This window comes from Oncorhynchus mykiss, unplaced genomic scaffold, assembly GCF_013265735.2.
Source record: "Oncorhynchus mykiss isolate Arlee unplaced genomic scaffold, USDA_OmykA_1.1 un_scaffold_413, whole genome shotgun sequence".
In the NCBI taxonomy this organism is placed as follows: domain Eukaryota; kingdom Metazoa; phylum Chordata; class Actinopteri; order Salmoniformes; family Salmonidae; genus Oncorhynchus; species Oncorhynchus mykiss.
Genome location: NW_023493860.1, coordinates 93762 through 105655, shown reverse-complemented (window position 1 = coordinate 105655; position 11894 = coordinate 93762). Strand labels below are relative to the sequence as shown.

The 11894-nt window shown below is 44.0% G+C and overlaps 17 non-coding genes across 17 annotated transcripts; all 17 read right to left on the bottom strand.

Annotated features, from left to right (window-relative positions):
• Positions 1–1237: 1237 nt before the first annotated feature.
• Positions 1238–1308, bottom strand: trnag-gcc. Its single transcript has one exon. It is a non-coding gene; the product is annotated as a tRNA-Gly (tRNA).
• Positions 1309–2250: 942 nt separating this feature from the next.
• trnag-gcc lies at positions 2251–2321 on the bottom strand. Its single transcript has one exon. It is a non-coding gene; the product is annotated as a tRNA-Gly (tRNA).
• Positions 2322–2440: 119 nt separating this feature from the next.
• trnad-guc lies at positions 2441–2512 on the bottom strand. Its single transcript has one exon. It is a non-coding gene; the product is annotated as a tRNA-Asp (tRNA).
• Positions 2513–3043: 531 nt separating this feature from the next.
• Positions 3044–3114, bottom strand: trnag-gcc. Its single transcript has one exon. It is a non-coding gene; the product is annotated as a tRNA-Gly (tRNA).
• A 2295-nt stretch (positions 3115–5409) lies between these two features.
• On the bottom strand, positions 5410–5480 carry trnag-gcc. The gene has a single exon. It is a non-coding gene; the product is annotated as a tRNA-Gly (tRNA).
• A 721-nt stretch (positions 5481–6201) lies between these two features.
• trnag-gcc lies at positions 6202–6272 on the bottom strand. Its single transcript has one exon. It is a non-coding gene; the product is annotated as a tRNA-Gly (tRNA).
• A 120-nt stretch (positions 6273–6392) lies between these two features.
• trnad-guc lies at positions 6393–6464 on the bottom strand. The gene has a single exon. It is a non-coding gene; the product is annotated as a tRNA-Asp (tRNA).
• Positions 6465–6996: 532 nt separating this feature from the next.
• Positions 6997–7067, bottom strand: trnag-gcc. The gene has a single exon. It is a non-coding gene; the product is annotated as a tRNA-Gly (tRNA).
• A 119-nt stretch (positions 7068–7186) lies between these two features.
• trnad-guc lies at positions 7187–7258 on the bottom strand. Its single transcript has one exon. It is a non-coding gene; the product is annotated as a tRNA-Asp (tRNA).
• Positions 7259–7980: 722 nt separating this feature from the next.
• Positions 7981–8052, bottom strand: trnad-guc. Its single transcript has one exon. It is a non-coding gene; the product is annotated as a tRNA-Asp (tRNA).
• A 722-nt stretch (positions 8053–8774) lies between these two features.
• On the bottom strand, positions 8775–8846 carry trnad-guc. Its single transcript has one exon. It is a non-coding gene; the product is annotated as a tRNA-Asp (tRNA).
• A 532-nt stretch (positions 8847–9378) lies between these two features.
• Positions 9379–9449, bottom strand: trnag-gcc. The gene has a single exon. It is a non-coding gene; the product is annotated as a tRNA-Gly (tRNA).
• Positions 9450–9569: 120 nt separating this feature from the next.
• trnad-guc lies at positions 9570–9641 on the bottom strand. The gene has a single exon. It is a non-coding gene; the product is annotated as a tRNA-Asp (tRNA).
• A 722-nt stretch (positions 9642–10363) lies between these two features.
• trnad-guc lies at positions 10364–10435 on the bottom strand. Its single transcript has one exon. It is a non-coding gene; the product is annotated as a tRNA-Asp (tRNA).
• Positions 10436–10967: 532 nt separating this feature from the next.
• Positions 10968–11038, bottom strand: trnag-gcc. The gene has a single exon. It is a non-coding gene; the product is annotated as a tRNA-Gly (tRNA).
• A 120-nt stretch (positions 11039–11158) lies between these two features.
• Positions 11159–11230, bottom strand: trnad-guc. Its single transcript has one exon. It is a non-coding gene; the product is annotated as a tRNA-Asp (tRNA).
• Positions 11231–11762: 532 nt separating this feature from the next.
• trnag-gcc lies at positions 11763–11833 on the bottom strand. The gene has a single exon. It is a non-coding gene; the product is annotated as a tRNA-Gly (tRNA).
• Positions 11834–11894: the final 61 nt, after the last annotated feature.

Here is an 11894-nt window from a genome sequence, read left to right as displayed (position 1 = left end):
AACAAAAATATCTGTAGAGACTGAATGGTTGGAGCTAGGAACTACTATGACCCAGCTATGGAAAGCTGAGACTCTCACAAACACGTACATGTAATCGATTTTGCTCTATACCGCTCACAAGCACACAATACTATTTGCAGGTGAGGCGTTTGTGGGTAATCCCAGACATTGTCCACAATGCCAAACTCAAGACGTTGTCACTGACAAGTTGGTTACTCTTTCCCATTTAACAACTAAAGCCTTGCAAAAAGTTAATCACCTCACACACTGGAAATCTGCAATGGATTCACCAAAGTCTACTGAGAATGAGTAAATGTTCAAAGTCTTATTTTTCAAGAGTCAGTTGAGAATTCGACCAAGACCAGAGATTTCTGTTTGCCTGGCAATCTAACACAGATTTCCTCCTCAGGGGTTGCATACTTGTCGAAATGACATGTTCAAAACTTCCTGCATTGGCCGGGAATCGAACCCGGGCCTCCCCGTGGCAGGCGAGAATTCTACCACTGAACAACCAATGCCTTGGAAGGCTGAGTTAACCTCAAAGGCAGGAAATTGTATCATAAAGCTTTTTTTCCAAGAATATGTTCCACTTTGTGGGCTCAGCAACATTGTTCACCCTAAAAAAAGAGCAGTACTTTCTCCCCGTCGGGGAATTGAACCCCGGTCTCCCGCGTGACAGGCGGGATACTCACCACTATACTAACGAGGAGCAGGTGGGTTGGAACTTTGAAAAAACGTGGAGCATTGGTACTAACCCTAAATTTGGAATGTTGGGCTTAAACCCTTCTAACAAAAATATCTGTTAGACTGAATGGTTTGGAGCTAGGAACTACTATGACCCAGCTATGGAAAGCTGAGACTCTCACAAACACGTACATGTAATCGATTTTGCTCTATACCGCTCACAAGCCACACAATACTAGTTTGCAGGTGAGGCGTTTGTGGGTAATCCCAGGACATTGTCACAATGCCAAACTCAAGACAGTTGTCACTGACAATTTGGTTACTCTTTCCCATTTAACAACTAAAGCCTTGCAAAAAGTTAATCACCTCACACACTGGAAATCTGCAATGGATTCACCAAAGTCTACTGAGAATGAGTAAATGTTCAAAGTCTTATTTTCAAGAGTCGTTGAGAATTCGACCAAGACCAGAGATTTCTGTTTGCCTGGCAATCTAACACAGATTTCCTCCTCAGGGGTTTGCATACTTGTCGAAATGACATGTTCAAACTTCCTGCATTGGCCGGGAATCGAACCCGGGCCTCCCGCGTGGCAGGCGAGAATTCTACCACTGAACAACCAATGCCTTGGAGGCTGAGTTAACCTCAAGGCAGGAAATTGTATCATAAAGCTTTTTTTCCAAGAATATGTTCCACTTTGTGGGCTCAGCAACATTGTTCACCCTAAAAAAGAGCAGTACTTTCTCCCCTGTCGGGAATTGAACCCCGTTCCTCCGCGTGACAGGCGGGATACTCACCACTATACTAACGAGGAGCAGGTGGGTTGGAACTTTGAAAAAACGTTGACATTGGTACTACCCTAAATTTGGAATTTGGGTTAAACCCTTCTACTAAAATATCTGTATAGACTGAATGGTTGGAGCTGGAACTACTATGACCCAGCTATGGAAAGCTGAGACTCTCACAACACGTACATTTAATCGATTTTGCTCTATACGCTCACAATCCACGATACTAGTTGTCAGTGGGTTGTGAAATCCCTGATTGTCACAAAAACTACTTTTGAAAAAACGTGGAGCATTGGTACTAACCCTAAATTTGGAATTTTGGGCTTAAACCCTTCTAACAAAATATCTGTAGGACTGAATGGTTGGAGCTAGGAACTACTATGACCAGCTATGAAAGCTGAGACTCTCACAACACGTACATGTAATCGATTTTGCTCTATACCGCTCACAAGCCACACAATACTATTTGCAGGTGAGGCGTTTGTGGGTAATCCCAGGACATTGTCACAAATGCCAAACTCAAGACAGTTGTCACTGACAATTGGTTACTCTTTCCCATTTAACAACTAAAGCCTTGCAAAAAGTTAATCACCTCACACACTGGAAATCTGCAATGGATTCACCAAGTCTACTGAGAATGAGTAAATGTTCAAAGTCTTATTTTTCAAGAGTCAGTTGAGAATTCGACCAAGACCAGAGATTTCTGTTTGCCTGGCAATCTAACACAGATTTCCTCCTCAGGGTTTGCATACTTGTCGAAATGACATGTTCAAAACTTCCTGCATTGGCCGGGAATCGAACCCGGGCCTCCCGCGTGGCAGGCGAGAATTCTACCACTGAACAACCAATGCCTTGGAAGGCTGAGTTAACCTCAAGGCAGGAAATTGTATCATAAAGCTTTTTTTTCCAAGAATATGTTCCACTTTGTGGGCTCAGCAACATTGTTCACCCTAAAAAAGAGCAGTACTTTCTCCCCGTCGGGGAATTGAACCCCGGTCTCCCGCGTGACAGGCGGGGATACTCACCACTATACTAACGAGGAGCAGGTGGGTTGGAACTTTGAAAAAACGTGGAGCATTGGTACTAACCCTAAATTTGGAATGTTGGGCTTAAACCCTTCTAAAAAATATTCTGTAGAGACTGAATGGTTGGAGCTAGGAACTACTATGACCCAGCTATGGAAAGCTGAGACTCTCACAAACACGTACATGTAATCGATTTTGCTCTATACCGCTCACAAGCCACACAATACTAGTTTGCAGGTGAGGCGTTTGTGGGTAATCCCAGGACATTGTCACAAATGCCAAACTCAAGACAGTTGTCACTGACAAGTTGTTTACTCTTTCCCATTTAACAACTAAAGCCTTGCAAAAAGTTAATCACCTCACACACTGGAAATCTGCAATGGATTCACCAAAGTCTACTGAGAATGAGTAAATGTTCAAAGTCTTATTTTTCAAGAGTCAGTTGAGAATTCGACCAAGACCAGAGATTTCTGTTTGCCTGGCAATCTAACACAGATTTCCTCCTCAGGGGTTTGCATACTTGTCGAAATGACATGTTCAAAACTTCCTGCATTGGCCGGGAATCGAACCCGGGCCTCCCGCGTGGCAGGCGAGAATTCTACCACTGAACAACCAATGCCTTGGAAGGCTGAGTTAACCTCAAAGGCAGAAATTGTATCATAAAGCTTTTTTTCCAAGAATATGTTCCACTTTGTGGGCTCAGCAACATTGTTCACCCTAAAAAAGAGCAGTACTTTCTCCCCGTCGGGGATTGAACCCCGGTCTCCCGCGTGACAGGCGGGGATACTCACCACTATACTAACGAGGAGCAGGTGGGTTGGAACTTTGAAAAAACGTGGAGCATTGGTACTAACCCTAAATTTGGAATTTTGGGCTTAACCCTTCTAACAAAATATCTGTAGAGACTGAATGGTTGGAGCTAGGAACTACTATGACCCAGCTATGGAAAGCTGAGACTCTCACAAACACGTACATGTAATCGATTTTGCTCTATACCGCTCACAAGCCACACAATACTAGTTGCAGGTGAGGCGTTTGTGGGTAATCCCAGGACATTGTCACAAATGCCAACTCAGACAGTTGTCACTGACAAGTTGGTTACTCTTTCCCATTTAACAACTAAAGCCTTGCAAAAAGTTAATCACCTCACACACTGGAAATCTGCAATGGATTCACAAGTCTACTGAGAATGAGTAAATGTTCAAAGTCTTATTTTTCAAGAGTCAGTTGAGAATTCGACCAAGACCAGAGATTTCTGTTTGCCTGGCAATCTAACACAGATTTCCTCCTCAGGGGTTTGCATACTTGTCGAAATGACATGTTCAAAACTTCCTGCATTGGCCGGAATCGAACCCGGGCCTCCCGCGTGGCAGGCGAGAATTCTACCACTGAACAACCAATGCCTTGGAAGGCTGAGTTAACCTCAAAGGCAGGAAATTGTATCATAAAGCTTTTTTTCCAAGAATATGTTCCACTTTGTGGGCTCAACAACATTGTTCACCCTAAAAAAAGAGCAGTACTTTCTCCCCGTGGGGAATTGAACCCGGTCTCCCGCGTGACAGGCGGGATACTCACCACTATACTAACGAGGAGCAGGTGGGTTGGAACTTTGAAAAAACGTGGAGCATTGGTACTAACCCTAAATTTGGAATGTTGGGCTTAAACCCTTCTAACAAAATATCTGTAGAGACTGAATGGTTGGAGCTAGGAACTACTATGACCCAGCTATGGAAAGCTGAGACTCTCACAAACACGTACATGTAATCGATTTTGCTCTATACCGCTCACAAGCCACACAATACTAGTTTGCAGGTGAGGCGTTTGTGGGTAATCCCAGGACATTGTCACAAATGCCAAACTCAAGACAGTTGTCACTGACAAGTTGGTTACTCTTTCCCATTTAACAACTAAAGCCTTGCAAAAAGTTAATCACCTCACACACTGGAAATCTGCAATGGATTCACCAAAGTCTACTGAGAATGAGTAAATGTTCAAAGTCTTATTTTTCAAGAGTCAGTTGAGAATTCGACCAAGACCAGAGATTTCTGTTTGCCTGGCAATCTAACACAGATTTCCTCCTCAGGGGTTTGCATACTTGTCGAAATGACATGTTCAAAACTTCCTGCATTGGCCGGGAATCGAACCCGGCCTCCCGCGTGGCAGGCGAGAATTCTACCACTGAACAACCAATGCCTTGGAAGGCTGAGTTAACCTCAAAGGCAGGAAATTGTATCATAAAGCTTTTTTTCCAAGAATATGTTCCACTTTGTGGGCTCACAACATTGTTCACCCTAAAAAAGAGCAGTACTTTCTCCCCGTCGGGGAATTGAACCCCGGTCTCCCGCGTGACAGGCGGGATACTCACCACTATACTAACGAGGAGCAGGTGGGTTGGAACTTTGAAAAAACGTGGAGCATTGGTACTAACCCTAAATTTGGAATGTTGGGCTTAAACCCTTCTAACAAAAATATCTGTAGAGACTGAATGGTTGGAGCTAGGAACTACTATGACCCAGCTATGGAAAGCTGAGACTCTCACAAACACGTACATGTAATCGATTTTGCTCTATACCGCTCACAAGCCACACAATACTAGTTTGCAGGTGAGGCGTTTGTGGGTAATCCCAGGACATTGTCACAAATGCCAAACTCAAGACAGTTGTCACTGACAAGTTGGTTACTCTTTCCCATTTAACAACTAAAGCCTTGCAAAAAGTTAATCACCTCACACACTGGAAATCTGCAATGGATTCACCAAAGTCTACTGAGAATGAGTAAATGTTCAAAGTCTTATTTTTCAAGAGTCAGTTGAGAATTCGACCAAGACCAGAGATTTCTGTTTGCCTGGCAATCTAACACAGATTTCCTCCTCAGGGGTTTGCATACTTGTCGAAATGACATGTTCAAAACTTCCTGCATTGGCCGGGAATCGAACCCGGGCCTCCCGCGTGGCAGGCGAGAATTCTACCACTGAACAACCAATGCCTTGGAAGGCTGAGTTAACCTCAAAGGCAGGAAATTGTATCATAAAGCTTTTTTTCCAAAAATATGTTCCACTTTGTGGGCTCAGCAACATTGTTCACCCTAAAAAAAGAGCAGTACTTTCTCCCCGTCGGGAATTGAACCCCGGTCTCCCGCGTGACAGGCGGGATACTCACCACTATACTAACGAGGAGCAGGTGGGTTGGAACTTTGAAAAAACGTGGAGCATTGGTACTAACCCTAAATTTGGAATGTTGGGCTTAAACCCTTCTAACAAAAATATCTGTAGAGACTGAATGGTTGGAGCTAGGAACTACTATGACCCAGCTATGGAAAGCTGAGACTCTCACAAACACGTACATGTAATCGATTTTGCTCTATACCGCTCACAAGCCACACATACTAGTTTGCAGGTGAGGCGTTTGTGGGTAATCCCAGGACATTGTCACAAATGCCAAACTCAAGACAGTTGTCACTGACAAGTTGGTTACTCTTTCCCATTTAACAACTAAAGCCTTGCAAAAAGTTAATCACCTCACACACTGGAAATCTGCAATGGATTCACCAAAGTCTACTGAGAATGAGTAAATGTTCAAAGTCTTATTTTTCAAGAGTCAGTTGAGAATTCGACCAAGACCAGAGATTTCTGTTTGCCTGGCAATCTAACACAGATTTCCTCCTCAGGGGTTTGCATACTTGTCGAAATGACATGTTCAAAACTTCCTGCATTGGCCGGGAATCGAACCCGGGCCTCCCGCGTGGCAGGCGAGAATTCTACCACTGAACAACCAATGCCTTGGAAGGCTGAGTTAACCTCAAAGGCAGGAAATTGTATCATAAAGCTTTTTTTTCCAAAATATGTTCCACTTTGTGGGCTCAGCAACATTGTTCACCCTAAAAAAAGAGCAGTACTTTCTCCCCGTCGGGGAATTGAACCCCGGTCTCCCGCGTGACAGGCGGGGATACTCACCACTATACTAACGAGGAGCAGGTGGGTTGGAACTTTGAAAAAACGTGGAGCATTGGTACTAACCCTAAATTTGGAATGTTGGGCTTAAACCCTTCTAACAAAAATATCTGTAGAGACTGAATGGTTGGAGCTAGGAACTACTATGACCCAGCTATGGAAAGCTGAGACTCTCACAAACACGTACATGTAATCGATTTTGCTCTATACCGCTCACAAGCCACACAATACTAGTTTGCAGGTGAGGCGTTTGTGGGTAATCCCAGGACATTGTCACAAATGCCAAACTCAAGACAGTTGTCACTGACAAGTTGGTTACTCTTTCCCATTTAACAACTAAAGCCTTGCAAAAAGTTAATCACCTCACACACTGGAAATCTGCAATGGATTCACCAAAGTCTACTGAGAATGAGTAAATGTTCAAAGTCTTATTTTTCAAGAGTCAGTTGAGAATTCGACCAAGACCAGAGATTTCTGTTTGCCTGGCAATCTAACACAGATTTCCTCCTCAGGGGTTTGCATACTTGTCGAAATGACATGTTCAAAACTTCCTGCATTGGCCGGGAATCGAACCCGGGCCTCCCGCGTGGCAGGCGAGAATTCTACCACTGAACAACCAATGCCTTGGAAGGCTGAGTTAACCTCAAAGGCAGGAAATTGTATCATAAAGCTTTTTTTCCAAGAATATGTTCCACTTTGTGGGCTCAGCAACATTGTTCACCCTAAAAAAGAGCAGTACTTTCTCCCCGTCGGGGAATTGAACCCCGGTCTCCCGCGTGACAGGCGGGGATACTCACCACTATACTAACGAGGAGCAGGTGGGTTGGAACTTTGAAAAAACGTGGAGCATTGGTACTAACCCTAAATTTGGAATGTTGGGCTTAAACCCTTCTAACAAAAATATCTGTAGAGACTGAATGGTTGGAGCTAGGAACTACTATGACCCAGCTATGGAAAGCTGAGACTCTCACAAACACGTACATGTAATCGATTTTGCTCTATACCGCTCACAAGCCACACAATACTAGTTTGCAGGTGAGGCGTTTGTGGGTAATCCCAGGACATTGTCACAAATGCCAAACTCAAGACAGTTGTCACTGACAAGTTGGTTACTCTTTCCCATTTAACAACTAAAGCCTTGCAAAAAGTTAATCACCTCACACACTGGAAATCTGCAATGGATTCACCAAAGTCTACTGAGAATGAGTAAATGTTCAAAGTCTTATTTTTCAAGAGTCAGTTGAGAATTCGACCAAGACCAGAGATTTCTGTTTGCCTGGCAATCTAACACAGATTTCCTCCTCAGGGGTTTGCATACTTGTCGAAATGACATGTTCAAAACTTCCTGCATTGGCCGGAATCGAACCCGGGCCTCCCGCGTGGCAGGCGAGAATTCTACCACTGAACAACCAATGCCTTGGAAGGCTGAGTTAACCTCAAAGGCAGGAAATTGTATCATAAAGCTTTTTTTCCAAGAATATGTTCCACTTTGTGGGCTCAGCAACATTGTTCACCCTAAAAAAAGAGCAGTACTTTCTCCCCGTCGGGGAATTGAACCCCGGTCTCCCGCGTGACAGGCGGGGATACTCACCACTATACTAACGAGGAGCAGGTGGGTTGGAACTTTGAAAAAACGTGGAGCATTGGTACTAACCCTAAATTTGGAATGTTGGGCTTAAACCCTTCTAACAAAAATATCTGTAGAGACTGAATGGTTGGAGCTAGGAACTACTATGACCCAGCTATGGAAAGCTGAGACTCTCACAAACACGTACATGTAATCGATTTTGCTCTATACCGCTCACAAGCCACACAATACTAGTTTGCAGGTGAGGCGTTTGTGGGTAATCCCAGGACATTGTCACAAATGCCAAACTCAAGACAGTTGTCACTGACAAGTTGGTTACTCTTTCCCATTTAACAACTAAAGCCTTGCAAAAAGTTAATCACCTCACACACTGGAAATCTGCAATGGATTCACCAAAGTCTACTGAGAATGAGTAAATGTTCAAAGTCTTATTTTTCAAGAGTCAGTTGAGAATTCGACCAAGACCAGAGATTTCTGTTTGCCTGGCAATCTAACACAGATTTCCTCCTCAGGGGTTTGCATACTTGTCGAAATGACATGTTCAAAACTTCCTGCATTGGCCGGAATCGAACCCGGGCCTCCCGCGTGGCAGGCGAGAATTCTACCACTGAACAACCAATGCCTTGGAAGGCTGAGTTAACCTCAAAGGCAGGAAATTGTATCATAAAGCTTTTTTTCCAAGAATATGTTCCACTTTGTGGGCTCAGCAACATTGTTCACCCTAAAAAAAGAGCAGTACTTTCTCCCCGTCGGGGAATTGAACCCCGGTCTCCCGCGTGACAGGCGGGGATACTCACCACTATACTAACGAGGAGCAGGTGGGTTGGAACTTTGAAAAAACGTGGAGCATTGGTACTAACCCTAAATTTGGAATGTTGGGCTTAAACCCTTCTAACAAAAATATCTGTAGAGACTGAATGGTTGGAGCTAGGAACTACTATGACCCAGCTATGGAAAGCTGAGACTCTCACAAACACGTACATGTAATCGATTTTGCTCTATACCGCTCACAAGCCACACAATACTAGTTTGCAGGTGAGGCGTTTGTGGGTAATCCCAGGACATTGTCACAAATGCCAAACTCAAGACAGTTGTCACTGACAAGTTGGTTACTCTTTCCCATTTAACAACTAAAGCCTTGCAAAAAGTTAATCACCTCACACACTGGAAATCTGCAATGGATTCACCAAAGTCTACTGAGAATGAGTAAATGTTCAAAGTCTTATTTTTCAAGAGTCAGTTGAGAATTCGACCAAGACCAGAGATTTCTGTTTGCCTGGCAATCTAACACAGATTTCCTCCTCAGGGGTTTGCATACTTGTCGAAATGACATGTTCAAAACTTCCTGCATTGGCCGGGAATCGAACCCGGGCCTCCCGCGTGGCAGGCGAGAATTCTACCACTGAACAACCAATGCCTTGGAAGGCTGAGTTAACCTCAAAGGCAGGAAATTGTATCATAAAGCTTTTTTTCCAAGAATATGTTCCACTTTGTGGGCTCAGCAACATTGTTCACCCTAAAAAAAGAGCAGTACTTTCTCCCCGTCGGGGAATTGAACCCCGGTCTCCCGCGTGACAGGCGGGGATACTCACCACTATACTAACGAGGAGCAGGTGGGTTGGAACTTTGAAAAAACGTGGAGCATTGGTACTAACCCTAAATTTGGAATGTTGGGCTTAAACCCTTCTAACAAAAATATCTGTAGAGACTGAATGGTTGGAGCTAGGAACTACTATGACCCAGCTATGGAAAGCTGAGACTCTCACAAACACGTACATGTAATCGATTTTGCTCTATACCGCTCACAAGCCACACAATACTAGTTTGCAGGTGAGGCGTTTGTGGGTAATCCCAGGACATTGTCACAAATGCCAAACTCAAGACAGTTGTCACTGACAAGTTGGTTACTCTTTCCCATTTAACAACTAAAGCCTTGCAAAAAGTTAATCACCTCACACACTGGAAATCTGCAATGGATTCACCAAAGTCTACTGAGAATGAGTAAATGTTCAAAGTCTTATTTTTCAAGAGTCAGTTGAGAATTCGACCAAGACCAGAGATTTCTGTTTGCCTGGCAATCTAACACAGATTTCCTCCTCAGGGGTTTGCATACTTGTCGAAATGACATGTTCAAAACTTCCTGCATTGGCCGGAATCGAACCCGGGCCTCCCGCGTGGCAGGCGAGAATTCTACCACTGAACAACCAATGCCTTGGAAGGCTGAGTTAACCTCAAAGGCAGGAAATTGTATCATAAAGCTTTTTTTCCAAGAATATGTTCCACTTTGTGGGCTCAGCAACATTGTTCACCCTAAAAAAAGAGCAGTACTTTCTCCCCGTCGGGGAATTGAACCCCGGTCTCCCGCGTGACAGGCGGGGATACTCACCACTATACTAACGAGGAGCAGGTGGGTTGGAACTTTGAAAAAACGTGGAGCATTGGTACTAACCCTAAATTTGGAATGTTGGGCTTAAACCCTTCTAACAAAAATATCTGTAGAGACTGAATGGTTGGAGCTAGGAACTACTATGACCCAGCTATGGAAAGCTGAGACTCTCACAAACACGTACATGTAATCGATTTTGCTCTATACCGCTCACAAGCCACACAATACTAGTTTGCAGGTGAGGCGTTTGTGGGTAATCCCAGGACATTGTCACAAATGCCAAACTCAAGACAGTTGTCACTGACAAGTTGGTTACTCTTTCCCATTTAACAACTAAAGCCTTGCAAAAAGTTAATCACCTCACACACTGGAAATCTGCAATGGATTCACCAAAGTCTACTGAGAATGAGTAAATGTTCAAAGTCTTATTTTTCAAGAGTCAGTTGAGAATTCGACCAAGACCAGAGATTTCTGTTTGCCTGGCAATCTAACACAGATTTCCTCCTCAGGGGTTTGCATACTTGTCGAAATGACATGTTCAAAACTTCCTGCATTGGCCGGGAATCGAACCCGGGCCTCCCGCGTGGCAGGCGAGAATTCTACCACTGAACAACCAATGCCTTGGAAGGCTGAGTTAACCTCAAAGGCAGGAAATTGTATCATAAAGCTTTTTTTCCAAGAATATGTTCCACTTTGTGGGCTCAGCAACATTGTTCACCCTAAAAAAAGAGCAGTACTTTCTCCCCGTCGGGGAATTGAACCCCGGTCTCCCGCGTGACAGGCGGGGATACTCACCACTATACTAACGAGGAGCAGGTGGGTTGGAACTTTGAAAAAACGTGGAGCATTGGTACTAACCCTAAATTTGGAATGTTGGGCTTAAACCCTTCTAACAAAAATATCTGTAGAGACTGAATGGTTGGAGCTAGGAACTACTATGACCCAGCTATGGAAAGCTGAGACTCTCACAAACACGTACATGTAATCGATTTTGCTCTATACCGCTCACAAGCCACACAATACTAGTTTGCAGGTGAGGCGTTTGTGGGTAATCCCAGGACATTGTCACAAATGCCAAACTCAAGACAGTTGTCACTGACAAGTTGGTTACTCTTTCCCATTTAACAACTAAAGCCTTGCAAAAAGTTAATCACCTCACACACTGGAAATCTGCAATGGATTCACCAAAGTCTACTGAGAATGAGTAAATGTTCAAAGTCTTATTTTTCAAGAGTCAGTTGAGAATTCGACCAAGACCAGAGATTTCTGTTTGCCTGGCAATCTAACACAGATTTCCTCCTCAGGGGTTTGCATACTTGTCGAAATGACATGTTCAAAACTTCCTGCATTGGCCGGGAATCGAACCCGGGCCTCCCGCGTGGCAGGCGAGAATTCTACCACTGAACAACCAATGCCTTGGAAGGCTGAGTTAACCTCAAAGGCAGGAAATTGTATCATAAAGCTTTTTTTCCAAGA